Raw genomic sequence first — 27664 nt, 5'->3', positions numbered from 1 at the left:
GCAGAGAGAGACGAAGGCACAGAATCTGAAGCAGGCTCCAGGCTGAGCTGTCAGCACAGAGCCTGATGTGGGGCTCGAACTCACAAACTGTGAGATCATGACCTGAGCGGAAGTGGAACATTTAGCCAACTGAGCCACCCAGGCACCCCAACCCTTTTGTATTCTTAATCATTTGGTCTTCTCTCATCAGAGGACCCAAGGAATTTCAGGTAATTGAAGTTTCTATTAATCAATGTTTTATTCTCTACAGACCAAAATCTCAAGGAAAAGTACCTATAGAAAGCTTTTAAAAATTTATCATTAACTTAAATATTACATGGTTTTTATAAAAACGGATTTTAAATACAAATATTGGCACCATTGACTATTTGCGACAACATGGATGGACCCAAGGGATATTATGCTAAGTGAAATAAGTCAGACTGAGAAATTCAATAACCATCATGATTCTACTTGGAAGTGGAATCTTAAAACAAACAAAAACCCACAAATTTTGTCACCATGAAACACAGCTAGTACCTAAGCAGTTTAAATCAACTTATTAAAACAATGAATTCCAGATTCTCCAGTAACTTCCTTGACTTTGTACCTATTCCTATTAAAATTGATTTAAAAATAGATTGAAGGACAGCTTTTATACCCACGGTAAAATCAAAAGCAATTATATTTTATTTAGACCCCAACCATAATAATGAATCTTTTCAGTTCCTCAGAAGGATGTTTTATTGAAGGCCTTATTTTGAATAGACCAGGCTTTCTTGGAAATTACCTTCTAAAACTGTTGTCATGAAACCAAATGTCAGAGCAAAACATGGAAAAGAAAATCAAAACAAATCTGATAAATTCCATTCAAAGTCCTTGGTATGATGCAACATAGAAAAATGCATTCTTACAGGCTAAAAACTTTGATAAATGAGTTTAATCACAAAATTAAGACTAAAACACTAACATTTCCAATATGACAGATTTCTTCCTTCACTGTGTTATGTATTGCTTAGGATTTCAAATCCACTTTTGTTTAGGACTTAAGTGAAGTCGTTTTGATCTAAGGGTGAATTTGTTTATACTGAAGAATCTGCATCAGGATGTTGTCATCAATATCTGTTGTTGTTGATAAGCATTCCGTAAGTTCAACCATTGAGGGTGCCGCTGGGGACTTATGGATAAGAACATATGGAAGAATGGCTATGATGTAATGGACACAGAAAGGTACGCCTCAACTAAATTTGGACTATCTTTTGTGTCTCCTTGGTCTGAAATAGTGTAATTGATCTATCATTGGTTTGGAGTATGTTATTTCTTTACTGGCTAATCAAGAGACACTGTCCTGTATGTTATTGGTTGTAGAATATTATAAATTATAATTCCTGCAGGGAACCTGTGTTAAACTATTGGCAAAGACCATGTTAGTCTCTGAGCATACTTTGCCTCAAACAAAACTCTGTGCCTCATGTAATGGCCCACTTAGTTGAAAATAATGGAAAATTGGGGGCATAAATCCTCTAATCTACTTTACTTAAACAAATGACCTAAAACTTTCCCTTTTCTTTGTAGTATGGAACTGTTTCTCATTTAAATGTGTTCTTTTCCAAAGGAAAAAAAAAATGTCAAGGCCGCTGAATACATCTAGTTTGAATTTCCAATATAATGTTCCTAAACATGTCAGAACCATTTACCATGCACATGACTGGCTTCAGGGGTGAGCAAACTAAAACTGGAACAATATACAGAAGATCAGCATAGTTTTTTTTCAAAATAACAAGAAAGTGCATGACACATTCCAGAGTTTTTAACTCCAAAAAACTTTTCCTAATTCAATGAAAGATTTAAAAAACAAAGACAGGCAGCAAGTATTTCTTGAAAAGCAGCTTCAAATCACTAAGAGACTGTGAGGTCTCTTATCCTGTCCAAACCCTGCTCTAGGGAAAATCAAGTGAAATTCTGGTAACTCCCTTACCCCAGAATTGCATGAATGGGTTAAGATTGCTAGTAAAGTCATAAAGTAGAAAAGACACTGGACTGAGAGTCAGAAACACAGTTGTAAGTCTAGATCAGCCACGAGTAACATTATCTTGAACATGTCACTCCATTCAACCAGACCAGGTCCTTCACCCATAAAATAAGGTAGGGGTTTCCACAATTTTGAGTCTAGATTTCATCCCCCTCTTTACCCCAAATTCCTCCCCCCAACTTTAAAGTTTACAGAGAATTCCCACTTCCAATGATTAAAATTATAGAAAGTCTAAATGATTCACACAAAGGCAGAATTTTAGCATCCAAAGAGACTTGCAAACCTGGGGAACTCCTACTTCTATTAGCGGGGAAACTTTCTCTTTATTGGGTCATGAAGGCAGAAGTCAGCTAGTACCACTCTGCAGATTTCCATCTATTCCATAATTATCAAACACCATCTCCAACCCACTAACATAAAATTTGCACCCAGGGGTACCTGGGTGGCTCAGTCAGTTGAGCGTCTGACTCTTGATTTGGACTCAGGTCATGATCTCATGGTTCATGAGTTTGGCCCTGCTGTCAGTGCAGAGCCTGCTTGGGATTTTCTATCTCCCTCTCTCTCCCTGTCCCTCTGCTGCTCTCTCTCAAAATAAATAAATGAAATTTAAAAATAAATAAAAAAAGAATTTGCACAGCTGAGGGGTATAATGAGGCTATGGTTCTTCATTTTAAAAATATGAATCAAAGGCTACAGGTTATGTGCCCCTTGTCTCAACTCCAGGGGCTTGAATGCCAATCATGACCTTTGCTGAATACAGATCTGTATAGAGTTTCAAATTACAACCTCGACTGGGTATAAAAATAATAGATTTTGTATCACCTGAAACATTGATCTTGAAATAGCTTATTTTAAATGTTTATTTATTTTGAGAGCAAGAGAGTGTGCGTGTGTGGGGGCAGAGAGAGAAGGAGAGATAGAATCCCAAGCAGAGCCCGACACAGGGCTGGATGTTACAGTGAATCATGACCCGAGCCAAAAGCAAGACTTGGATGCTTAACCAACTAACCGAGACATCCAGGTGCCCCCAAACAATTTTTTTGATCTAAGAATATGGAAGAGGGATGGAGAACTATTGTTTAATGGGTACAGAGTTTCAAGGTTACAAGAGGAAGCGTTCTAGAGATAGTGGTGACAGTTATAGAAGATTACCATTAAACTACACATTTAAAAGTGGCTAAGATGGTAAATTTTATGTTGTATTTACCACATTAAAAAATACTGGAAGACACCAGACACCCAGGACTCCAGATGGCATCAGCTGTACTAGTGAAGAAGAAACTCGTGGATGTTAAAATAGGGAAGCTGGCAAGCTGGATACGGATGCAGAATTTCATCCCTAAAGGCACTGCTGGAGGGTTTCAAAGAGCTCACTACCAATATTACAAGTAAGTCAATGTGAAGAAAGAATTGCTTTCTATGGTGCTGGCAGCTTATGTGCTGTTCAACTATTGCCTTTCTTACAAGAAACTCTAACAAGAGTGGCTAAGTGAGTACCACTGAAGAGGGCCCAGTGTGGAGGGTGGCCTGGCACACCTGGAGGAACTCCATCATTGCTGGATCCTTTCACAGCCCAATTGAGAATACCCAATAAAAGATGGCTTGTACAAATTTAAATATATTGGAAATTTTAAAAAGAACTGCCCCCCCCCCATATAAGACTATAAGTTATAGTATCTGCATAGGAATGACATTCTATTAAACAGCATTCAAAACAAGAAAAGAAACCAAGTCTAGTAACTGTAAGTTTAGAGTCAGGCAATTGCAAGGCTTGGGAGAAAATCTTATGACTTAATGGATGGCCAAAGGCAGTCAACAAAATAATGCCAACTACAAAAAATTAAAAGTTTTAGAAGAGATACAGTTACAGCTGGCATCATGGGGTAAATGTGCAAAGACGGTAAGGGCTGACCATTCCTGACCCCTTCTTTGCCCTCCCTAGTAAGGATGTTTTTCTATGGGAGCACTTCTCAAACAGAATGTGCTGTTAGCATGTATCATTTCATAAAGTTATTGGTAATTGCCTAGGTGAAACAGGAGTGACAGATGATTACAATTTCCAACTCCCACTTTCCATACCTCTGCTGTAAGTGGAGAGAAAGCTAGGAAAGGGCACTCTTAAAAAAGAGAATGGATCTGGAAACTATACCCAGGAGAACAGCACTAGCTTTTCTCCAGGTTGTTCTAAGCCCAAGGCTCTATTTCTTACACAGCAATTAATCCAGTTGTAGGCAGGCAAAGTCTTGATTCAGGAATTTAAAAATAAACAATGAAAAATATCTCTGGAAGAATATACAAGAAAGAAAGAGACATGAATGGTTTGGGGTGGGGTGACAACTTTCTTCTCATTGTATACTCTTGTGCCTTTTGGATTTTGTTCCACGTGAAGTTTCTTACTCCAAAGTTAATTTCAAATATTTAAAAATGAAAATGATTTTATAAAAATATGACTCGCAGTTAAGTTTACCTTAGAAATGAAGTTAACAAATTCTTGCTTTAAATAATCAGTGAGTGCTTTTTACTCTTTTGATTGTCAAACTTTTCACAGTATTTTTTTTAAAAGTTTATTTATTTTGAGACAGAGAGACAGAGCATGCGTGTGCAAGTGGGGGAGGGGGAAAAAGAGAGAGAGAGAGAGAGAGAGAGAGAGAGAGAGAGAGAGAGAGAGAGAATATATCCCAAGCAGGCTCTACACTGTCTGTGCAGAGCCCGATGTGGGGCTCACACTCATGAACAATGAGATCACAACCTGAGCCAAAGTCGGATCCTTAACCAACTGAGCCACTCAGGGGCCTCAAAATTTTCAGAGAAATTTATATGAAGTATTTTTAATTTTAAGAATTGCTTTTGAATAAGCTATTTTAATACTTAAAATTTTAAAGCACAAAAGCAAGTTTTATCCTGTAATATTTTAGAAGTCAGTTGTGTTAAATCTGGTATTTTCTTCCATCTATTTATAAAATAACTACATCTTAGTGTATCACCCTCTTTGTTACATGTCTTATTAGAGGGAGCTATAAACCAACAAAAATTACCAACCATGCCTTTTAATTAAGTAGGAAACATTAGGAGGAGACATATCCTATATTACTTGTTTCATTATACAAATATGTAAAAACTCTCACTGGATTGGATTCTCTGCTAAATTTACACCAAAAAAATTTATTTTGAATGTGCTTCTTTTGACATTTTCTAATTGTTTCCTATAAGAACTTACCATATGTTTACTTTTGAAAGCTTTTTTAAGTTTTATTTATTTTGGGGGGCGGGGGTGGAGAGAGAGAGAATCCAAAGCAGGCTCCATGCTGACAGTGTAGAGCCCAATGTGACGCTTGAACTCACCAACTGTGAGATCATGACCCAAGCCAATAGGAGTTGGACAGTGAACCAACTGAGCCACCCAGGTGCCCCACCATATGTTTACTTCTGAAGTTCTAAGACAAACCACTAAATGGTAGCAAGGGGGAAACCTCAAGATGCACAATGACTTCCTGTAATGACAGCATGCAATACTCGATATTAAAATGCCCAATATCTTCAATTCTTTCTTTTTTATTATTCCACTATGCAAAAGTTTAAAATACAAAGCACAGCATAGGGAGGAAGTTTCATTTGGAAACAAAATGAGTATTAAATCAAAATGAGGACTGCTCAACCATTTCCAAAGGCACAAATGAAAACAAATCCAAAGACTGAACAATTGGGTAATAACTGACAAGCAGTAAAAATTAAGGAAAATTAAAAAGTAGTCAGGTTTTGGGGCGCCTGGGTGGCTCAGCAGGTTAAGCATCAGACTTCGGCTCAGGTCATGATCTCAGGGATCGTGAGTTCGAGCCCCGCGTCGGGCTCTGTGCTGACAGCTCAGAGCCTGGAGACTGCTTCGCATTCTGTGTCTCCCCTCTCCCTGTTCCTCCCCTGCTCAGGCTCTGTCTCTCAATAATAAATAAACGTTAAGAAAAATTTTTTTTAAAAAGTAGTCACGTTTCTAAAGTCTTTTATGTATGGTAAGAAAAAGATACATTTACAAATCTTCCTCATTTCTAGTAGTGCAAGTCCATCTCCCTCTGTCATAAATCAGAATTGGAAACGGAGTAAAATGCAACATTTAAATTTCTACCCATGGTGATGGAATGTTCCTTCCACCTCTACATTTAGCAAGTTGTACAGATTTTTTGCCTCCAAAATGTCCCATTCCTCCCTTTCTAATCTCAAAGCCACTGCCTTACTTCATTTGCTCATCTCAAAATGCCTAACTTGTCTCTCTGCCAACACTTTCTCCATGACAACATTCTTCACACACCAATCTCGGACACATCTGATTATGCCTCTCATCAGCTAAAATAAGTGCCCTGGAATAAAATCTAAATTTCTTAAAACAGTACCCAAGGCCTTCATGATCTAATGCTCTCAACCTTACCTCTCCTGTTTCCTCCCCCATCACATTTATCCTACAAACCTACATGCTTTCCATCAACTTCTGTAATTCACCCTCCTCCAACATTTGGAAGATCCTATAAAATTCAACTCAAATGTCAACCTCCTTCGGGGCACCTGGGTGGCTCAGTCGGTTAAGCGTCCGACTTCGGCTCAGGTCATGATCTCACAGTCAGTGAGTTTGAGCCCCACGTCGGGCTCTGTGCTGACAGCTCGGAGCCTGGAACCTGCTTCAGATTCTGTGTCTCCTTCTCTCTCTGCCCCTCCCCCACTCATGCTCTGTCTCTGTCTCTCAAAGATGAATAAATATTAAAAAAAAATGTCAACCTCCTTCATGAATTGTTTCAGTGGGATAAACATTTCCCTTCCCTTTGCCCACCTGGACTTCCTTTACATTGCTGCCTTAACACTGCTCTCAGGCTAGTGTTGGAGTTTCTTACATAGGTGCCCATCTTCTCCACCACACTTCTTGTCCAGTTCATGTGTTGCCCTTAAAATGCTGAAAACTGGGGTGCCTGGGTAGCTCCAGCCAGTTAAGCATCTAGCTCTTGACTTCAGCTCAGGTCAGGTTCTCACAGTTATGTGAGTTTGAGCCCCGCATCTGGCTCTGTGCTGACAGTGCAGCCTGCTTGGGATTTTCTCTCTCCCTCTCTCTCTGTCCCTCCTCCACTCATGTGCTTTGTTTCCTTCTCTCTCAAAATAAATAAACGTTAAAAAAAAAAATGCTGAAAACATCTCAAACCATCCAAGTAATAGGGACCTCTTTCTCTAGAAGCTTTCATTCTAATAAATACATAAATATATATATACATATGTATATATATTATATATTAGTATTCATACATATATATTTATATATGTATATAAATATATATGTATATATATTTATGTATTCCTTTATTAGAATTCCTACATTAGAATGTGTATATATATATATATATATATATATATATATTTCATAATAAAATTAGGGGGCAAATTTTATGGTATGTGAATTGTATCTTAACAAAAAAAATAACATTAGGGTAGTAAGTGGTATATGAAAGTTAAAGATAATCCTTTCATGTATTTCCTTAGCAGGCAATTCTTTGATGGTAATAATGTTTTTAAGAAGGTAAGTATCATCGGGGCACCTGGTGGCTTGGTCAGTTAAGCACCTGACTTCAGCTCAGGTTATGATCCCACAGTATCTGAGTTTAAGCCCCACATCGGGCTCTGGGCTGACAGCTCAGAGCCTGGAGCTTGCTTCACGATTCTCAGTCTCCCTCTCTGTCTCTTTCTCTCTCTCTGCCTCTCCCCAACTTGTGCTCTCAATAAATAAACAAACACCAAAAAAAAAAAGTAAGTAAATATCATCTTGGGTTGGCTAAAAGAAAATTACTGGGACTTGAGTTCTCGATATTTTTAAATTATAGGTACAGAGAAAGAAGCCATCTTAATTAAGACCTAATGAACTTATTTATATACTGGTTTCTATTATCTGAAACTCACAGAAATGATAACCTTAGAGCTTTCTTTTGCATATGTAGGCCATCTCCATGAAATTGGATATTAAAAAAAAAAAAATTAGACTCATCTACGACTTGCCAAGGAGAGGATCTCAGACTCCCTCCTGATGTCTACCTGAAAGATCTAAATACCTTAACTCTGACTCTCTAGGCGAAGCAAGCTAAACCGGGTTTAGTGTGGTAGTCACGCTTCATCAACTTTGGACTGGGAAAGCAGTTCCACTTTAGAAATAAGGTCCACATACGTTGTTTTAGTTGTTTTTGTGTACACATGTGCACACGCTTTTTTTTTCCTTGTAACTTTTTAAAAAATTGGGATATAATTCACATACCATAAAATTCAGTCTTTTAACTGCACAATTCTGTGGCTTTTAGTACATTCACGATGCCGTGCAACCATCAACTCTGTCTACTTCTAGAACTTTTTCATCATCCCACAGGGAAACCCAGTACCCATTAAGCAGGTCACTCCCTATTTCCCCCACCCCCAGCCCCTGGCAACCACTAATCTGCTTGCTGGATATGCCTACTCTGTGCATCTCACATGAACGGAACCAGACGATATGTTTAGCCTTTCATGTCTGGCTGCTTTCATTTCGCATAATGTTTTCAGGGTTCATCCAAGTTGTAGAATATATCAGTACTTCATTCCTTTCTATGATTGAAAAAAATTCCATTGCATGGATATACATTTATCCATTAATCAGCTGATAGACATTTAGCTGTTTCCACTTTTAGGTTATTACAAATGCTGCTGCTACGAACAATAGTCTACAGGTCTTTTGTGCGAACACGTTTTCACTTCCCTTGAGTATATACCTAGGAGTAGGACTGCTGTGTCATAATGGTAACTATATGTTACTATTTTTTTTTAATTTTTTTTTTTTAACGTTTATTTTTGAGACAGAGAGAGACAGAGCATGAACGGGGGAGGGGCAGAGAGAGAGGGAGACACAGAACTGGAAGCAGGCTCCAGGCCCTGAGCCATCAGCCCAGAGCCCGACGCGGGGCTCGAACTCACGGACCGTGAGATCGTGACCTGAGCTGAAGTCGGACGCTTAACCGACTGAGCCACCCAGGTGCCCGCCCCTATATGTTAATACAGTTTAATGGTTAAAAATAGTAACTTTTTGAGGAATAGCCAAACTGTTCTATTTTACATTCACACACACATTTCAAAGGACAGTAACAACAGTTTCACATTTTGATTAAAACCAATTGTTCTAGGGGCACCTGGATGGCTCAGTTGGTTAAGCACCCGTAGTCAGCATTCTTGATTTCAGCTCAGGTCATGATCTCATGGTTCATGAGTTCAAGCCCCACATCTGGCTCTATGCTGACAATGAGGAGCCTGCTTGGGATTCTCTCTCTCTTCCTCATTCTGCCCCTCCCCCAGTCACACTCTCTATCTCAAAAGAAATAAATAAACTTAAAAAAAAAAAGCACAAACTGTTCTATCCCTAGAGAAAAAGATTTCCTTTGGGACCAAGTGTCTTTAGAAGTTAAAATAAATTCAAGGTTTTACACAACATATTAAATCCCTTTAAAACATAAAGATGTAAAGCAAGACATCAAACCCTTACTGCAACAAGGTTTATTCTAGTCATCAAAGAGATTAAATATGGAAATATTTAAAAGTGAAAGAGGAAAATAATGACAACCATCAAGTTTATATAACAAGCCAATAACTATATTTTCACTCATAGCAACTTCCTACTCAGTATCTCTAAGTGGATGTTGAATAGACATTTCAAACTTATGTCTCAAACTGGACTCCTATCCCCTTTGCCTCCCAAATTTGTTCCTCCTGCAAACTTTTGCCTAGGCACCAAACCTTGGTCTCAAGTTTGACTCACATATACCCCACATCCCAGTGGGCAAATCCTGTTGGCTATATCAGCCAAAAATATCCAAAATCCAATCATATCTCACCACCTTTACCAGGCACATCATTTCTCACCAAGATTATTGCACCACTATGGTCTGGTGTCAAAACACAGCCAAAATAATCCTTGGAAAATCTATGTCAGATCATGTCCCACCTCTTCAAAGTCATCCAACAGCTTCTCAAACCCATCCCTCATTCTGTTTCATCTATGCTAGATGCTCTTGGGCCTCAGGGCGTTTTCCCTCTGCCTGACACAATCATCCCCTTTATATCACATACATGCTCCTTACCTTTTTCAAGTCTTTGCTCACATGTCACCTTCTCAATGAGTGCTTCACCTAGCCATTATTTAAATTTGCCATACACCCAAACAATCCCTTTATTTTCATTCCCAGTTCTGTATCTCTCCATAACATTTAAACCAATACAGCACACAAGTTACTTGTTTCTATTTACCTTCAAGAATATAAACTCCATTAGGACAGGAGAGCTCTTCTGTTCTACTTATTGAATTCCCAAGAACTTAGAGCAAGGCCTGGCATGTATTAAGTGCTCAATAAATATTTGCTAGATGAATAAATGAATAAAAGGAAACATAAAACTGCTCAGAAAAGAAGAACTAAAAACAGAAGTCAGAAATATTTATAAGGAACCAATATTCCAAACATAGTAAAGATGGAATGGGAATAGAAAAACACCATTTTTAGAAAAATATGCCATTATGTTTCAACAGTTTGCTTTAGGAAAAAATGCTATCCTTGTTCACTTCATTGTTTTTGACAAGGTTGTATCCGTTGTCCATTGCCAAAGGCCTTTAGTTTCTGTGGAACTAAAATAAACTTTGGGGGACCTGGAATGATAATGTCCTTTTCTCAACTGCCACATATACACAGAGCCAAGGACTTTCATGGTTTTGGCCTTCCATTAGACCTATGCCCAGGACTTTCACACAGTTCAATCATAGTTTTCTTGGCCACCTTCCAAGTAAAACCACTAATTGGTGACTTTACCTTCCTTGGAAATAAACTCACAGAATCTTCAAACTGGAATGGATCTTAAGATGATCTATCCCAACCCCTCACATATTTTATAATTAAGAAAACTAAAGTGAAAAAGAAATAAAGTGACTTGCTCAAAATATCCTGAATACTTACACTAAGTAATTTTCAAAAAATAAGTGACAAGCATTACAAAATTTAAGAGAATTCAAACACTTGGAACAAATCCTCTAAAATACAAAACCAGACTTTCTTAACAAGAACTAAGTAGAAATTATATTTCATAATATGAACAACTCTATCCATAGATTAGATTTAAAAGATACAACAGAGCCATCAACAGAATTACACTCTAGTATTTGGCAAAGTACATAATGGACAAATTCGGATTTTTTTTAAAAAGGCACATCTCTTCCCCAAAAGAGGCTTTTCTTATTCAGTGTTAGAAATGGTGAGAATTTGGGGCACCTGGGTGGCTCAGTCGGTTAAGCATCCGACTTCAGCTCAGGTCATGGTCTCAGCGTTCGTGGGTTTGAGCCCCACATCGGGCTCTGTGCTGATAGCTCCTGATAGCTCAGATTCTGTGTGTCCCTCTCTCTGTCCCTCCCCTGCTTACTCTCTGTCTCACTCTCTCTTGAAAATAAACAAACATTAAAAAAGAAAAAAGAATTTTAAAATGAGAATTTAAAAAAAAATTTTTATTGTTTATTTATTTTTGAGAGAGAGAAAGAGTGTGCGTGTGTGCAGGGAAAGGCAGAGAGAAGGGGACAGAGGATCTGAAGCAGCCTCTGGGGCCCCTTCTCTGTGCTGATAGCATAGAGCCTGATGAGGGGCTCAAACTCACAAACCATGAGATCATCACCTGAAACGAAGTCGGACACTTAACCGACTGAGCCACCCAGGCACCCTGAAATGATGAGAAGTCTTCTTCCAAGTACCAATTTCCCTAAGCATTGCTTCAAAATAGCAGTGTTAGGAGGTTTCTATGAACCAGTCATTTTAACATCAGGTTCACGAGAACCAGGTTTCACGTCAGGTTAACTTTCACCACCACTCTCTCCCTCTCATCCCTGCAATACTCTAATATACCTCCTAGGGAGGAGTGTCCTTGGCACTATTTCTGATAAGAGTATACTGTAGCCTTTATGTGCTTTACAGTGGGAAGACATTGCAAACCACTACTATAAACGATCTCCCATCATACTAGAGAAAAAAAAATATTTTCATGGACAGTAATTTTTTGCCAAAAATTCTTTCCATACCCTGCACCTAATGAAGTCCTATCCTGTCTTTCAAGGCCCACCCTTGTCCTCTTTGCTGGAGATTTTTTCTGACCACTCCATCTATGGGGCTCCTTTCTTGACCAGATGACCTATAGCCTTTGTTATCTGTACCTGTCATTCAGTATTTATCACACACGGGCAAGTAACATCTTTTGTGCTGTCATCTTAGTTGTTGCTGACCTTTCCTACATTTGACTGGAATGCAGAGTCAGAATCCAAGGAGTTATGGAATTGATGTTCCCGTGGGGTTTTCTGAAAGGCAAAGCATAATTCTCTTACATACGAAAGGGAAGGTCGTCTTAAAGGAGTGACTGGGTTTAGAATACACAGCACAACCATCACTGAACTACAATTTTAGAAGCTTTTGGTTATATTAAAACAATGATTCCCAACCCGTTAAAGTAATCAAGATATTTTAAGGTCAAAATAGGTTTTAAAAGCCAAAACCACATTCAAAGAGTAGGTATTTCTCTTAATTGAGAAAATAATGCATTCAAAACTATTGGTACATATATTAGAGGTACAGTACTCAGAGCACACTTGGTGTGGGAACAAATTGTTCCCCCAAGATCTTGATTGGCACATGGTTGAGTTTTATTGTGCTGTGGACATGGGGTATTACTACAGTACTACTACCTAAAAATATTTAGAAGCAAAATACAGAAAGACAATTAACACATCCCTCCCCTCCCCTACAGCAACCCCCCCCCAAAATCCCAGCATAAAACCCTTCTGTAGCCCAACCCCTCCTCCCATGAAGTAGCATATTTTAAGCAACATGAAACAATTCACTGTTTCAAATTTTTCTTGTGGTTTTAAGTTAATAATATAGAGAAAGGAATAAAGAAATGAATATTTTAGATAAACCAAATAGCAAATATTTGAAGGTCTATCTTACATACTTCCTGATCTTTCTGAAATTTCAATCCTATTTACCCATTTCATCACCCTTTTAAAAAACAAACAAAAAACTACCAATATTTTCCAGCAGAGGCATAAATACTATTCTGATCTTGGTTCAAGTCTTTGTGTAGTCACCAACAAGAACAAACTTAAATAAATGAGCAGTATAGCATCCTGTTTAAAGCAGTCAGCCCTGGACTCTGCCACTTATCAACGGTATGAACTTGAGCAAGTTACTTAACTAAATTCCAGATAATTTATGTAAAGTGCTTAATATAATCCTTGGCAGGTTTTAAGGGCTGAGAAAAATGGTTACTGATTAATTACATAGGATATATACCAGCAAAGATATTTTAATTTCAAAGCTTCCTTTCAATTCATATTGTCAAAGTTCCTTCTTGTCTGGCTTTGACAGGCCTATTCCAGGTATCATAATCCTATAACTGGTTTTGTGACCTCTAGCTCTACCCATGACTACTATCACTGACAGTCTCTGGAAGTTAGGACAAACTGGACAGAACAATCCAGGAGGCTCCTTGAGTAAAGGAAAACAACAAAATCCACTCTGAAACAGTGAAATCACTCAAGCAGGAATAGTGCCTTAGAAATGGAGACAAAGTAAAAAGAAACGAAGACAAAAGGGCAAGAGAAAAAAATAATTGAAATATTCAAATACTCTTAGAACCCTTACCTCCAAACAAGTGATTTCTCTGATTTTAGGCCCAAATTTTAAACAATATCATTGTTGTCTGCAGAAGCCATCAATAAGCAGAACTACTAATGAAATATGCCTCATTAAAATAATTTTCTTTACCACTTTTGATTTAATAATGATTTCATCATTGCTAGACTATTTTTTAATATAAAGTCTCAACAACTTTTTGAACTTTCTCCGTTCCCACGCAATCCAACAAATGGTGAATTAGTTCTTCATCATGGGTTTAGGCCTCCTGCTGGAAAGTATAATTAAAATTAGGGAAGCAGCAATTCCACTTAGTACTAAGATCCTGTCGAATTCTTCAATGAAGCTCAGTCTGGTTTCTTCAGTAGCCTGGAGAGTTCTGTAAGAAAAACTTGGGGCTGCTCAACGTGATGCTGGCCATTCAGTAGATGGCACTCTTCCCTTTGAGCCCAAATTAAACAAGCATGTTTTGTGACAGTCAGGTGTGATACAAAACAGGGTTTCTCTCTTCAAAGCACTTAACGATAGTCACAATCCCGCCAGAAATGCATTCATCAAAAGCTGGTGGTCCAACTAGACACTTTTAAAGAGCCCAGAGAAATTCAGATTATATAACATCAAACACAATATAAAATCAACTAACTCAAGTGATTACCAAGTAACCAGCTTCTCAGAGCCTTCACTACATCAAGCAGATATACTGTTCTTATTCAGGTATAAAATGTTCCTTTCTGATTACTTTCTACTCTAGAGGTGACTGTCTTTCAGTGGCTAGTGACCAAATCATTGTCTCTCTAGTATTTTATTAGAGTATTTAATAATATTTTAGAAAACTAGGATTTTTATCATAATCAACATTCACGAAGACCAATAAAAGATGTATTTCTTTCATATTACTTTCAACGTTTTGGTTAAAAATAACTTTCAATACCAACTTAAAAAGAAATAGCCAAATACAAAATTACTGTAGATTTAGTTTTGCAAAAAGGTGTTTAAACAGTATGGGTTTATGATTCATTAATAATATGTATCTTACGGGGCGCCTGGGTGGCGCAGTCGGTTAAGCGCCCGACTTCAGCCAGGTCACGATCTCACGGTCCGTGAGTTCGAGCCCCGAGTCAGGCTCTGGGCTGATGGCTCGGAGCCTGGAGCCTGTTTCCGATTCTGTGTCTCCCTCTCTCTCTGCCCCTCCCCCGTTCATGCTCTGTCTCTCTCTGTCCTAAAAATAAATAAAAAACGTTGAAAAAAAAATTTTAGGAAAAAAAAATAATATGTATCTTACTTTAACGCATAATGGTTTCCAACTATTACCTGACAAGGTTTCTCACACTTCTGTTTGAGATCTTTTTTTGAAACTTAAAAAACTGACAGTTGGGGAGAGCAATGGAAGGAAATTCCTGTTAGCGCACTCTAGCTGAAAGCCAAACTTTTAAGGGATCAGATACGAATCACCTTGAAAATTCCACCTTTCTCTAGGAGAGGTAAAACTCAGTCCCGGCAATAAAAGTCAGAGGAAGGCAAGGTAAAACAAAACAAAACAGCAACACAGCAACAACAACAACAACAACAACACAGTTTAAAAGTTAAAGTGAGAAAAAAAAAGCTGGGGGAGTGGGACAAACAACAAGACCAGTACATCAACTCCACTGCCAATCTTTTTCCCCTTTCCACTCTTATCTGTGCTGCTCATCCTATGCACTTAAGGCCATTCACAACTCCACTTGAGCTGTGACCATCACCCTTCCCCAACCACTTCCTTAGATAGTAAGAAACACTGCTCTGATAGAATCTTTTCATGTACTAATAAGACAAATGAGATTAGAAGTGACAATGCAGCTAACAGTTGCTGGCTCTACTTTCTGAAGGATTAAAAATAGAGTGTTCTTAAAGAGTCCCTGGAAAGGACGTGATCCCAAAATACATTTCTTCAGACACTCCAAGTAAGCCTAATTATCTTCTCCATGAGGATACGGAGTAAATCCCCCCCCCTTTTTTTTGCTATGGCATTTAGTCATTCCAGCAGATCAAAAGATGACAGCATGAGAATATTGTATGGTAAAAGGAAGAAGGAAATGCTATCCTTGTACAAGATAGCTGAGCCATTGTGGAAGAACGTCACAGAAACATTGCTGATGGTGACAAATTAAAGGCACACACCAACTCCCAAGATACTGAAAAACTCAGCACTTCTCCAACCTGATTGCTTTTTCTACATTGTTGGAATTCCAGCTCCCCTAGGAGGCAACCAACAACAGCCAGGAGCTTAATTAAACAGACTCCTGAATTCATACCTTTCCTTTTCCAAAGAGGTAAGGGGATAAGGGAGTAAATATATATATATATATATATTAGAATAAATTTAAAGGAGTATGAAAAATAGCACAAAGAACAAAGTAACAATTTCATGTATGTTACCTGGAGTTAGAGTTCCATCTTGTTTAATGAATCACTTGCCTTAATGCACCTTGTGAGCACCAGAAGTTTTGTTTTTTTTTTTAAGTTTATTTATTTTTGACAGAGACAGAGTGTGAGCATGAGCTGGGGAGGGGCAGAGAGAGAGAGAGAGAGGGAGACACAGAATCGCAAGCAGGCTCCAGGCTCCAAGCTGTCAGCACAGAGCCTGGCGCAGGGCTTGAACTCACGAACTATGAGATCATGACCTGGGCCAAAGTCGGACGCTTCACCGACTGAGCCACCCAGGCGCCCCCACCAGAATTTTTATTAATATATATAGTGCACTTCTTGAGACATTGGTTTTAAGAACATTATGTCATTTGTCCTTAAGCTTCCAAAAAGTGTTTTTACCCTTGGCTGGCTAGTTGTAAGAAATTTTTATCCTGTGGAAACCATGTGTGCGTACTGCATTAAAAGGGAGTTTCATCATCCCAGGTTCAAATTGTAGCCTTGTCTGAGGAGGCAGCAATCTTAAATGCTAGCTAATGTACCGCCTATACACTAGTATCCTCAGGCACAGTTTCGGACAATTTGAAACAAATAGTTCCAAAGTTCATCTTATACCTGGGAGTTACAACTAAGCTTTAACTAATGCCAACTTAAAAAAAAATTTTTTTTTAACGTTTATTTATGTTTGAGACAGAGAGAGACAGAGCATGAACAGGGGAGGGGCAGAGAGAGAGGGAGACACAGAATCTGAAACAGGCTCCAGGCTCTGAGCGGTCAGCACAGAGCCCGACGTGGGGCTCGAACTCACGGACCGCGAGATCGTGACCTGAGCCGAAGTCGGACGCTTAAGCGACCAAACCAGCCCGGTGCCTCAATGCCAACTTTTAAAAACAAGTAAGTATAAAGTATATGGTGGCAACGGGGTTCGGTTTTACATCAGATAAAAGCTCAATTTACATCTAAACTCATTAGCAGATGTAACTATATGTCAAAGCCTAGACATCTTTTACAACAACAGTTCAGCTTTGGCATAGTTAGAAAACAGACTATACTATCTTCCTAAGAAGGAAATCTACAGTAAACTTTTTAATGTCGAAGATGGGTTTCATTCATTTTATAAAATGGTGATCATGGTACCACTTTTTGGGTTATGCTAGATAACACTGAAAGCCACATTCATTCTTTAAGGTTTCTAGGATACTCATTAAATTGCTCTTTCAGTGAAGTAATGTCCTAGAAACCTGAGATTATTAATGCAGCTTTTCAAAGGTATCCAACAAAAATTAGTTTAAGGAAACAAGAGACTCTGATTCTCATCTGTACTATCATCTAAGGCTTCAGAGTAAGTTAAACAGTACCATCTCAACATTCAAATAGGTTTTCAACGGTGCAATTCATTTTGAACTGCATTTTGAAACTTGTCCAGATATAAAAGATTATTAAAATACACATGACATAAAGAGGTCACAAAGAGCTCACAAACCTTTTTTTCCTCCGCTTAATTTTAATTAACACAAAATTAATTTTCAGTTAAAATTGTCCAATGCATACTGTTGACACTCAGATTATGTATTGCATGAATTCCAGGTGAATAATTTTTTAACTTTACATGAAAGGAAGAATATCCCCCAAGTAGGACGGTTACACACATGTGTGTCCATAGCCAGTGACAGCCAGACGAAAAAAATAATTAAACTCATCTAGTTATTATATACAAGGGTAACCGACATGTTTTCTTTCAAGTCAACGAAAGACTTCTAACCTGTATGATATGGAGGATTCTCAATACATACAACCCATTACAGTAAAAATTACAGATTGTCTTGGCTTTTGGCCAAGAGAGCTTAGTCACTTGCAGAACCTGAAAGACCTCATAATAATCTCATCTATAAATATGCTGGAGGGGCACCTGGGTAGCTCAGTTGGTGAAACGTCCAACTCTCGATTTCGGTTCAGGTCATGATCTCACAGTTCATGGGTTTGAGCCCTGCATAAGGGCTCAGAGCTGACAGTGTGGAGGTTGCTGGAGATTCTCTCACACTCTCTCTCTGCCCCTCCCCCATGCATGCGTGAGCTCACTCTCACTGTTCTAAATACACTTAAAAAATAAGTGGACTGGAATGGACCCCAAGATCAAATGATAAACCATTAACACAGAAGACATGAAAGAAAGTATTAGGGCACTCATTTTGAACCTCGATAGGACAGTCTACAACTCCTCAATTTTTTATTTTTTTATTTTTTAACGTTTTTATTTATTTTTGAGACAGAGAGAGACAGGGCATGAACGGGGGAGGGGCAGAGAGAGAGGGAGACACAGAATTGGAAGCAGGCTCCAGGCTCTGAGCCATCAGCCCAGAGCCTGACGCAGGGCTCGAACTCACGGACCGCGAGATCGTGACCTGAGCTGAAGTCGGCCGCTTAACCGACTGAGCCACCCAGGCGCCCCAACTCCTCAATTTTAAATGAGGTGTCTGTTTAAAAGAATAGGGCTCTAATTAGACATTTAAGACTTTTTTTCTATTCAAACTCTACATATTTAGTATTTCCAAAGGATTTGGAAACAACCCTGAACATTAATTCTAGCCAAAAAATGTAGTGCTTATTTAGATGAGAAACAGTAACCTGTATCTTCAATATAGCTTGAGCTTCCTTAATTCAACATATGCTTGTTTTAAAGCATTTTTTCCTGGGGCACCTGGGTGGCTCAGTTGGTTGAGGGTCCAACTTTGGCTCAGGTCATGATCTCACAGTTTGTGAGTGTGAGCCCCCCATCGGGCTCTGTGCTGACAGCTCAGAACCTGGAGCCTGCTTCAGATTCTGTGTTTCCCTCTCTCTGCCCCTTCCCTGTTCATGCTCTCTCTCCGTCTCTCAAAAATGAATAAATATTAAAAAAAAATTTTTTTCCTAACTTTATGTTTCACTAAACTGTCAAAAAAAGGACTTTTCAGTCCTCTACAGTAATTCCTTTTTTTTTTTTTTTTAAAGTAGGTTCCAAGCCCAGCATGGAGCCCAATGTGGTACTTGAACTCACAACCCTGAAATCAAGAGTGCAACACTCAACTGACTGAGCCACGCAGGTGCCCCTACACTAATACTTCTAAACATTACTTAAAACAGCTCCTAATTTGGGTTATGGTTTATGTGCCTGACCTCTCAATTACACTGGTGAAGCAGCAACACACAATTCCTTGAGGAATGTGACAAAGTATAAGCCACAAGTTATATCTTACAGCTAATTTTAGAAGGCATCTGAGGGGATATGTAGAACAAATTTAAGTTAAAATCCATCTTAGGTTGGTATGTTGTTGATAGTCAGAAGATCAGGCCTACTGATTTAGATACTGATTAGAACCAGAATCTCTCCAAGGGGAACTAGTGCCTCTTGGGCCTGGTGGGACCCAACACCTAGTAAATTTAAAAAAAAAAAAAAAAAAAAAAGAGGAGAGAGAGAGAGACACTTTAATATCTTTAGTAATTAAAAAGATAACATACTCTAGCTCAAATCCCAGCATCCTAGCTAAACATACATTGTATGAATCAAAAGAATCCTCTTCCAAAGTCAAAAGGTGATTCTACTTAATGCAGATTAATCACCACTCTTCATATTTAAAAACCTGGTGGTGTTAACACAGCAAGTTGTAGCTAAACAAGCACAGGCGCAGCTGTAGTCTTGGGAACACCGCGAAGGCCTTTCAATGATTTGTAACTACCATTGCAAGTATAATAGCAAGGCTCACTCCAGAGTCACACTCTGGGTTCAGAACCAGCCTGGAGCACCTAGTAACTATACTCCTTGGACAAAATACTTAAACTTTCTATGTCTCTTTAGTCACTGGGTTGTCATGAGGAATAAGTAAAACATATAAGACTGGTGCAGAGGTATAGGAAATAAATATTAGTAGTTACAAGTATTTGCTGAGTCTTCACTTGCTAGGTAGCGTAATAGAACCACCAGGAAGGAGTCATTTTCTATACTAACGATGGTAAACACAAAGCACGGAGAACCATACTATATACTAAACACTTTACATAATACCACTCGGTTAAGGTTCTGATTATCATTCCTTAACACTCTACAAACTGAATTTGTTCACAGATGGGTTTCTATGCTTTTTATAGGATTTCTTCCCTCAATACAAATGCTTCTTACACCCTGATGACACGCATAAATGCTGCCCAGTACTGCTAACCACCTGCTTTGCAACAGAACAGATTAAACAGCTAACAACCTATATAGGCTCAGGTGTAACCAAAACAGACGTGATACACCTACTTTAGGAAACCTCACAACTGCACAAGTTGGGCCTCACCTTGAGTCTAAACTTTAGGATTGCGTGTGGGAGCTGAAGCTATGTGCTCTTAGTCTCAAAGACATTCTGGTTGTACAAAGACCAAATCCACACTTTAAACATCACTGAGTGGAGCTCATGTTATTCCCAGTACAACATTATTGAAAAAAAGGGGCCAGAAATAGCAAAGTTACAATATAATTTTCTCATTTTTAGAATGTAAAACCTATTTTGAAAATACAATCCTTCTAGCATGAAAATAAATATTTCCCAGGTGTTTTATGATCACCTGTCATGTCAGATGTTTACCAACATTTCCTGTTATCATACATGTAAATATTGGGACATATTGAATGTCCCAAAAAACAACAATCTCAAGAATTCTTAAATAATCTTTAACATTCAGGGCACCTGGGTAGCTCAGTAGGTTAAGAATCTGACTTCGGCTGAGGTCGTCATCCCAGTTTGTGGGTTTGGGCCCCACATCAAGCTCTCTGTTGTCAGCACAGAGCCTACTTCTGGTCCTCCAACTCCCTCTCTCTGTCTGCCCCTCCCCTGCTTGTGTGCTCTCGCGCATGTGCGCTCTCTCAAAAATAAACAAACATTATGGGGTGTCTGGGTAGCTCAGTTGGTTCAATGTCTGACTTTGGCTCATGATCTCCTCGTTTGTGAGTTCAAGCCCCATGTCAGGCTCTGTGCTGACAGTTCAGAGCCTGGAGCCTGCTTTGGATTCTGTGGTCTTCCTCTCTCTCTGCCCTTCCACCACACTCTCTCTCTCAAAAATAAACATTTTTTAAAAGTTTCAAAGCTAAATAAACATTAAAAAAAATTACATTTAACATTCAAAATTGATACACCACTTTTTCTTTAAAAACTATTACCAACATGCCAGTATTTGAGGTTGATTTTAAGAGTGAACTCTTCAGGGGAACCTGGGTGGCCCAGTGGGCTGGCTAAGCATCTGACTTTGGCTCAGGTCATGATCTCATGGTTCTTGACTTCAAGCCTCACGTCCGGGTCTGTGCAGACAGCCCAGAGCCTGGAGCCTGCTTCAGATTCCGTATCTCCCTCTCTCTCTGCCCCTCCCCTGCTCACACTCTGTCTCTTTGTCTCTCTCTCTCAAGCTCTCTCAAAAATAAACACCTTAAAAAAAACAACAACAGTGAACTCTTTGAAAAGTTGAAGCATTAAATGTAGTGGCTTTTTTTTTTTTTGGCCCTCCCGGTCCAAAATTAATCTACTCAACTTAAACAAAAGGAGTTAGAAGGCAATTACAATGCAATCAAGATTTAGAGACAAAAAAACTTTACACATATGCTCCCAAAGTTTAAACTTAACCGTATAAATGTGTGGGGACCATACCTTAATCACACAAATTTTTAACAAACATCTTATTTTAACGACAGATTACACTGCACTCTTAGTCTCTTTAACAATACCCTCTTTAGAAGTCTTCTGAAGTCCAAATTAGGATACACCAGGCATGATGCAGAGGCACTTCATTCCAGAAAAGCAACCACTTCACACTGCTAAATCTAACATGTTGTATAATTTAACATAAACACGGACACACGTTTATGTAGCTGGTTCCAACCCCAGAATCTTATCAACTCGCTCACCAAACTCAACTCGCTCATATAATCCCAACTCAAAACCTCCTGGCTAAGTGAAATTCCATTTTTCTCCTTACCACTACAGTGGTCGACTGCAACAGCACATGTGCCAAAAAATGAGTGGTTTTACTACGCTCCCATTTTAAGCGGGCACCTACTTGCAATTAAATCTCTGCAACAAAAAAGTTCACCTGAGGCCATTCTTGCCAATTTAATGGAGGCCTAGTTTCTTCTACCTGTCTCTGTGGTCTTGCCTCAGCTATAGGATACTTCCAAAGAGGCTGGACGTGCCCCAAACACCAGCAAAGCGGACCCACTGCCAACTCTGCTTGTCACCCCAGGCAGGAAGCACAACCTAACGTGTGAGCGTTTGTAGGGGTGTGTGAGCGTTTGTAGGGGTGTGTGTGCGCGCCGGAGGATGGGGACGCGTGGATCACAGGAGAAAGGTAGTTGAATACTTTCAACTTGTAACAGAAGTTTTTTCAATGAGGAAAACAAACCAACATTCCTTCCCTTACCTCCCTCCACCTTTTCCAAGTGCAGCAACCTCCCACCCTCCGGGAGCGCACCTTCAGGGCTAAGGTTCCCAAATCACTGACGCTTCAACTAGCTCACAATTTTCAGAACGCCTCACCCTCTCCAGGGAAACCAGAGGGCGCCCTAGAATCGGGCCCACCCCGCGGCGCCCCAAGGCCCTCCCCCACAAATCTATTCCCCTCGCACCAGCCCAAGGCTCCCATTTCGGCCCCCGGGCGGGGGCAGAGAGAGATTCACCTGAGGCCGCAGGAACATCCAATAGGAAGTCCCATCGGCCCCGCAAGCCGCGCCGCTCCAGCCCCCGCGAGACCCCCTGGAAGGGTCCCGCACCCCAGCCCGCGCGGGCGCCCGCCGTCCCCGCCGGGAGGAGGGGCTCAACGACGGCGCCTTCTCTCCCCTCAGGATTACCTCGCAGCTCGCTTCGCGCAGCGGGCTTTGTGCTTCCCTTCCTCCTTCTCCGCGGCCGCCGGGACTGCAGCGGCCGCTCGATCCACCGCCGCCGCCGCCTCTTAAGCGCCGCGAGGCTCCAGAGGGGAGGGCAGAAGGGGAGGGGGCGTGAGAAGGGAGGGACCTGGGCGCCAAGCCCTCTGCAGCAGGAAGCGGCGACACCTGGGTCGCGATGCCTTTGGCTCTCGCTCACAGTTTTTAAAAAAATAATTTAAACCCCCTTCCTTCCCCTCCCGCCACTCGCCCTGGCGACCGTTACCGGCGGGCCGCTCGCGCTCTGGCGGGACTGGCCAAGCGCCCCCGGTACGTCCTCTGACCACGCCCCCTAAGCCCCGCCCTTAGGCCCCCAAGCGCCCCCTGGCTCCGCCCCCCAAAGGCTCGTCCCCGCAGCCCCCAAACGCCCCCGGTCCCGCCCCTTGGGCCCCCGAGCGTCCTAGCCCCGCCCCTCGGAATCACAGGATGTTCTGGGCCCCGCCTCCTTAGGGCCCCGCCCCTCGCGGCCCCTACGGCCCCTCTCGAGCCTTGGCTCCGCCCGCTGCGGCCCCCTCCCCGCCCTCTAGCACCACATCTGTGCAGCCGCCGCCGCCAGGACCTACCGGGCGGCCGGGCCTCTCGGAGGGCCTGGCGCTAGGCGGCTGCTTGGCACCTCTTCAACGTCCTCCTTTGGCTTATGCAGTTCCGATCCGTGGCGTCCCCTGAGGGTCGGAGGGGGAAACGACCCCGATACGGAAACCCGAGTACCAGGAGGAGGAGAGGCACCTCAGAAATGTTGCCCGCCCTAACCTGAGCGAGCCCTCCCCGTCCCAAGGCTGAACCGCCGCTTTCTGTCAACCTCTGCCGCCTACTCTGGCTGCTGGGTGTTGAGAGGGAGGCCACTGCTGAGGTTCGACCTCCGCACGCCCCCCATAGGAGGGGCCTAGATTTTCTCAGCATGCTTGCCTATTGGGCGCTTCCTGCCCACCCTCCCCCCCCACTCACGTCCACAGAGGGGCAGGGCAGGGGTTCTCTCAATCCTGCTCCCCTTGGACCAGTGGAGGGTCTTCACCCCTACTCTGGCCCCTGGCCTTGTGACCTTATAAGAGCTGACATCATGGAGGGGAAAAGTCGAGGGAGGCAGCGCCAGCCTTGAAAATGAATTCGGGGCTGGGTAAACTTTTGCAACGTGCAGTAGCAGGGATGTGGATCCATCCACAGGTGACACTGAGCCCCCCAACCCCATCGCCCAGACACGTTTCTCACCCTAAGCTATTCTCGAGACAGACCTCCCAGTAATGCATATCTTTTTCTGCCACCTACGACTGGCACATCCCTCCCTCACACGTGTCCTCCACGGGCACGAATCCACTCACAAGCACACCCCTCCAAGCGCCATTCCGGTTATTCATGGTCCCTTGAGTCAACCCCACCCTACCAAGCAGAGCAAACTTCATTCCCCACCCTTATCTCCCTTGGTTTCCAAGGCACTGGCGACAGTCCACTTCATTTCCTTCCTCCTCTGCAGACTCTTCTCTTCCCCCTCAAATACTTCATGCCATCCCCCTCATCTTCATCCCCTCCCTCTTCCCTAAAAATGTGCTAATTAAAATGTAGTTTCCTCTTCCCACATATGAAGTGTGGAAAATGAATCTTGTGTTGGCACAAACTGTGATTCATTTATCCTCATTTTCTCTCTCCACTGGACTAAGGCTATAGAAATTTCAGTCTACCACCATCTCCCATCTGCTCAAAATCTAACCATGCCTTATGATTTTTAAATACCCCTAAAGGATCATGGGGAAGGCTTCCTAACTTTGGGGAGAAAATATTTAGAAAACGCTCAGCCTGTCATTTTATTTGGCATTTAAAAATATCTGCAGTATTTGAGAGAGAGATTGGGAGTGGCTGGATGTTTTCTCGCATTTATAAAGCAAAAAATGAAAAGCTTTTGCATGCATCAAGGTTAGCCTTTTAATAAATAGCAAAAAAAAAAAAAGTATGTTAACAGCACTTATCAGACAATAGTCTCCAGTATATACAGCATTTGCCAGTCACAAATCTAGACACCCCCCCTCCCCCCGCAAAGGAAGACAAATTAACATAATCCATTTCAAGCATGTCTGATGAGCAATCTTTTCCAGGATCATTCCCTTTCCCACAGTTTCTGGACAGAACGGATAAAAGATCGGCTCACCTGCTGAAGATGCAAGGCTTTCTTGCGTCCAGGGTAGTAGACGTGTGTGTCTTCTGTTCTGTAGGTGTGGATTCTGCAGTGCTGCACAGAAACCCACTGCAGCCACAGACCGGCAGCGGCAGCGGCAGCGGCAGTGGCGGCTGCGGCGGCGGCGGCGGCGGCAGCAGCAGCAGCAGCAGCTTCTCCCAATGCTGAGTAGTAAAGTGTGTGACTTAGCAGAGACTCCCCAGATACCATTAGGCGCTTACTTATAAAAGAGGAGGCGGAATCTTTCTTAAAGGAATGGGTTTTGTTTCTCCTCTCTACTATTGCTTCATAAGAAGCAGAAGCAGGGACTTTTTGGGACTGAGTAAAGCGGTGCAGCTGTGGGAGGTCAAGGTTAAAATTAACTGGACTGATTTAGTATGAATCAATGAATTGCTGGGAGCATACATTAGTTTTAAAGAGCCCTAGTAACTTCAAACATCGGGGTCTATGGCAAAAATAAAGTGGTGTGCCTGAAAACTGGTTAGTATTTTGTGCTAATATTTAATTTACAATCATTGCGCTAAAATGATAACTGAATAAAAAGAAGTTACTAGCATTTAACACAAGTATGCCGAAAAGAATAATAAAATGAAACATTTATGTGACTGGGAGCAATGGAGTCAAGCCTTCTAACACTTATAAGGATACCTGGAATTTCAGTGAATGTTGATATTAGAAAACATATTATTGACAGATTTCAGTGTGTATTCATGTTATAAAAAAATCACAGTATTATTTATAAAAATACTGAAAAATATATCTAAAATAATTCTGGACCATAATAGCAAAGCACTGTTATTTCAGTGGCAATTCAAAAGTCAGCAAAATTAAGAAACTCATAGGTAGACTAACTTACTTTAAATGCATGTGAATCTACTATTTAGACTATTAAAATATGATGCGCCCATACAGGATGAACTTGATAGTCTACATTATGACTTTAAATTTTATTCAATAATTAATATGCCTTGATTTAAGCATGGAACAGCTGTGATTATTTTCTTCATAAGTAAATGTAGAGGTGTGGTTCATAATGTGAATAGAGAAAAATATGGAAAATGTTTTGCCATTGATTTTTCTTTTCAGGGCCTTTGCTGGGTGCGTATGTGATCTTGAGGTAATAAGTAATCTTATTTGATCCTTTGTTCCCTATTTTGTAAAATGAGGAAGTTGGGTTGAAATTTTCCCTTAGCATTCCAAAATACAATGATTTTATGACATTTATATGCTTATATTTTTTGTTAATTTAATGCAAGTGTGTCTCATTCTAAATTACTCTTCATGAAAACTTGGATTAAAAATAAATCGTTATTTTAAACGTATAACCAGAGTTTGTTATTTATTGCCATTTGGGGAATTATTTTGCAAATCAAATAATCATTATTGTAAAATGAATAAACTTAATTTTATCTGACTTAAGATTTTGTATCTAACTATGACGAATTTTCCTGAAGCAGGACCCTACTGTATTGCTAAGTATATTGAGTGGAGTACATAATTTTTGTTTAATAATAACGAAAACATCTAAAAACTAAGCATCACTGGATGGTAGAGTTGGAACAGAGTTTAGAGCTCATTGACTCCAATCCTGAAATTGTATAAATGGAAAAAATGGAAACCCAGAGAAGCAAAATCGGGACAGAGCTGGGATTTTCTCTGAGTCTCCACTCTTCACATACACACAAGGCAAATAAACAGCACTTATGGACATACACACACTTTCACATACCCACAAAGAGGGCTGAGCTGGACCTGGCACAACAAAAATCAGTAGTTTCATTCAGTGACACTATTTACGTACATTTAGTATAAACTAAGGAATACCAAACAAGTACTTACAATGTGTGTAATATTAGCACAAAATTTGCCTTTGGATTTACACTAGAAAGTGAAGGAATTTGTCCAGGAAAATGCTTTTTTCAAAAAGTGACTTCCGGGGCACCCGCATGGCCTAATCAGTTAGACAGTTGGGCCTCCCACTTTGGCTCAGGTCATGATCTCAGGGTTCGTGAGTTCAAGCCCCACATCGGACTCTGTGCTGACAGCTCAGAACCTGGAGCCTGCTTGGGATTTGTCTCTCTCTGCCCCTCCCCTGATCTCTCTCTGTCTCTGTCTCTCTCTTAACAATAGATAAACATATAAATAAAGAAATAAAGTGACTTCCAAGGAAACACTCATTAGCAAACTCTTGGCTTATCTTCCACTCAAATGACAGGGCCTTCGATTCTGTTGGTTGTTTTCCTCGTGCCCACTGGTGCCTCCGTTCCCTTTTGTCTACATCCTTAAGCATGTCTGCCAAGAGGAAAAGTTTGTTTAGGAGCCAGGCAGGGGAAAGTATTGTAGACTTAATTCTGGCCTTCAGAGATGCTTTTTGGAAGTCATTTTTTGTGCTAGATACTAACATTTTCCCTTAAATCCTGATCTGGCGTTCCTGGTAAAGAACCTGGCACCAACCTAAGCCTACTCTC

The 27664-nt window shown here is 40.7% G+C and overlaps 1 protein-coding gene across 6 annotated transcripts in view; it reads right to left on the bottom strand.

Moving 5' to 3' along the window:
- ADD3 (adducin 3) overlaps positions 1-25189 on the bottom strand; it is a 123285-nt gene extending 98096 nt beyond the window's left edge. The window contains exons 1-2 of one of the 6 annotated variants that reach the window (XM_042959747.1): positions 22961-23284; positions 12303-12374 (exon numbers count right to left, since the gene is read on the bottom strand). The gene's annotated coding sequence lies outside the window, so the exon portion shown is untranslated. 6 annotated transcript variants of the gene reach the window in all.
- Between the last annotated feature and the right edge of the window lie 2475 nt (positions 25190-27664).

The sequence above is a fragment of the Panthera tigris genome, chromosome D2, assembly GCF_018350195.1.
Source record: "Panthera tigris isolate Pti1 chromosome D2, P.tigris_Pti1_mat1.1, whole genome shotgun sequence".
Classification (NCBI taxonomy): domain Eukaryota; kingdom Metazoa; phylum Chordata; class Mammalia; order Carnivora; family Felidae; genus Panthera; species Panthera tigris.
The sequence above is the reverse complement of the archived record's forward strand: the minus strand, read 5'-3'. Positions and strand labels throughout refer to the sequence as shown.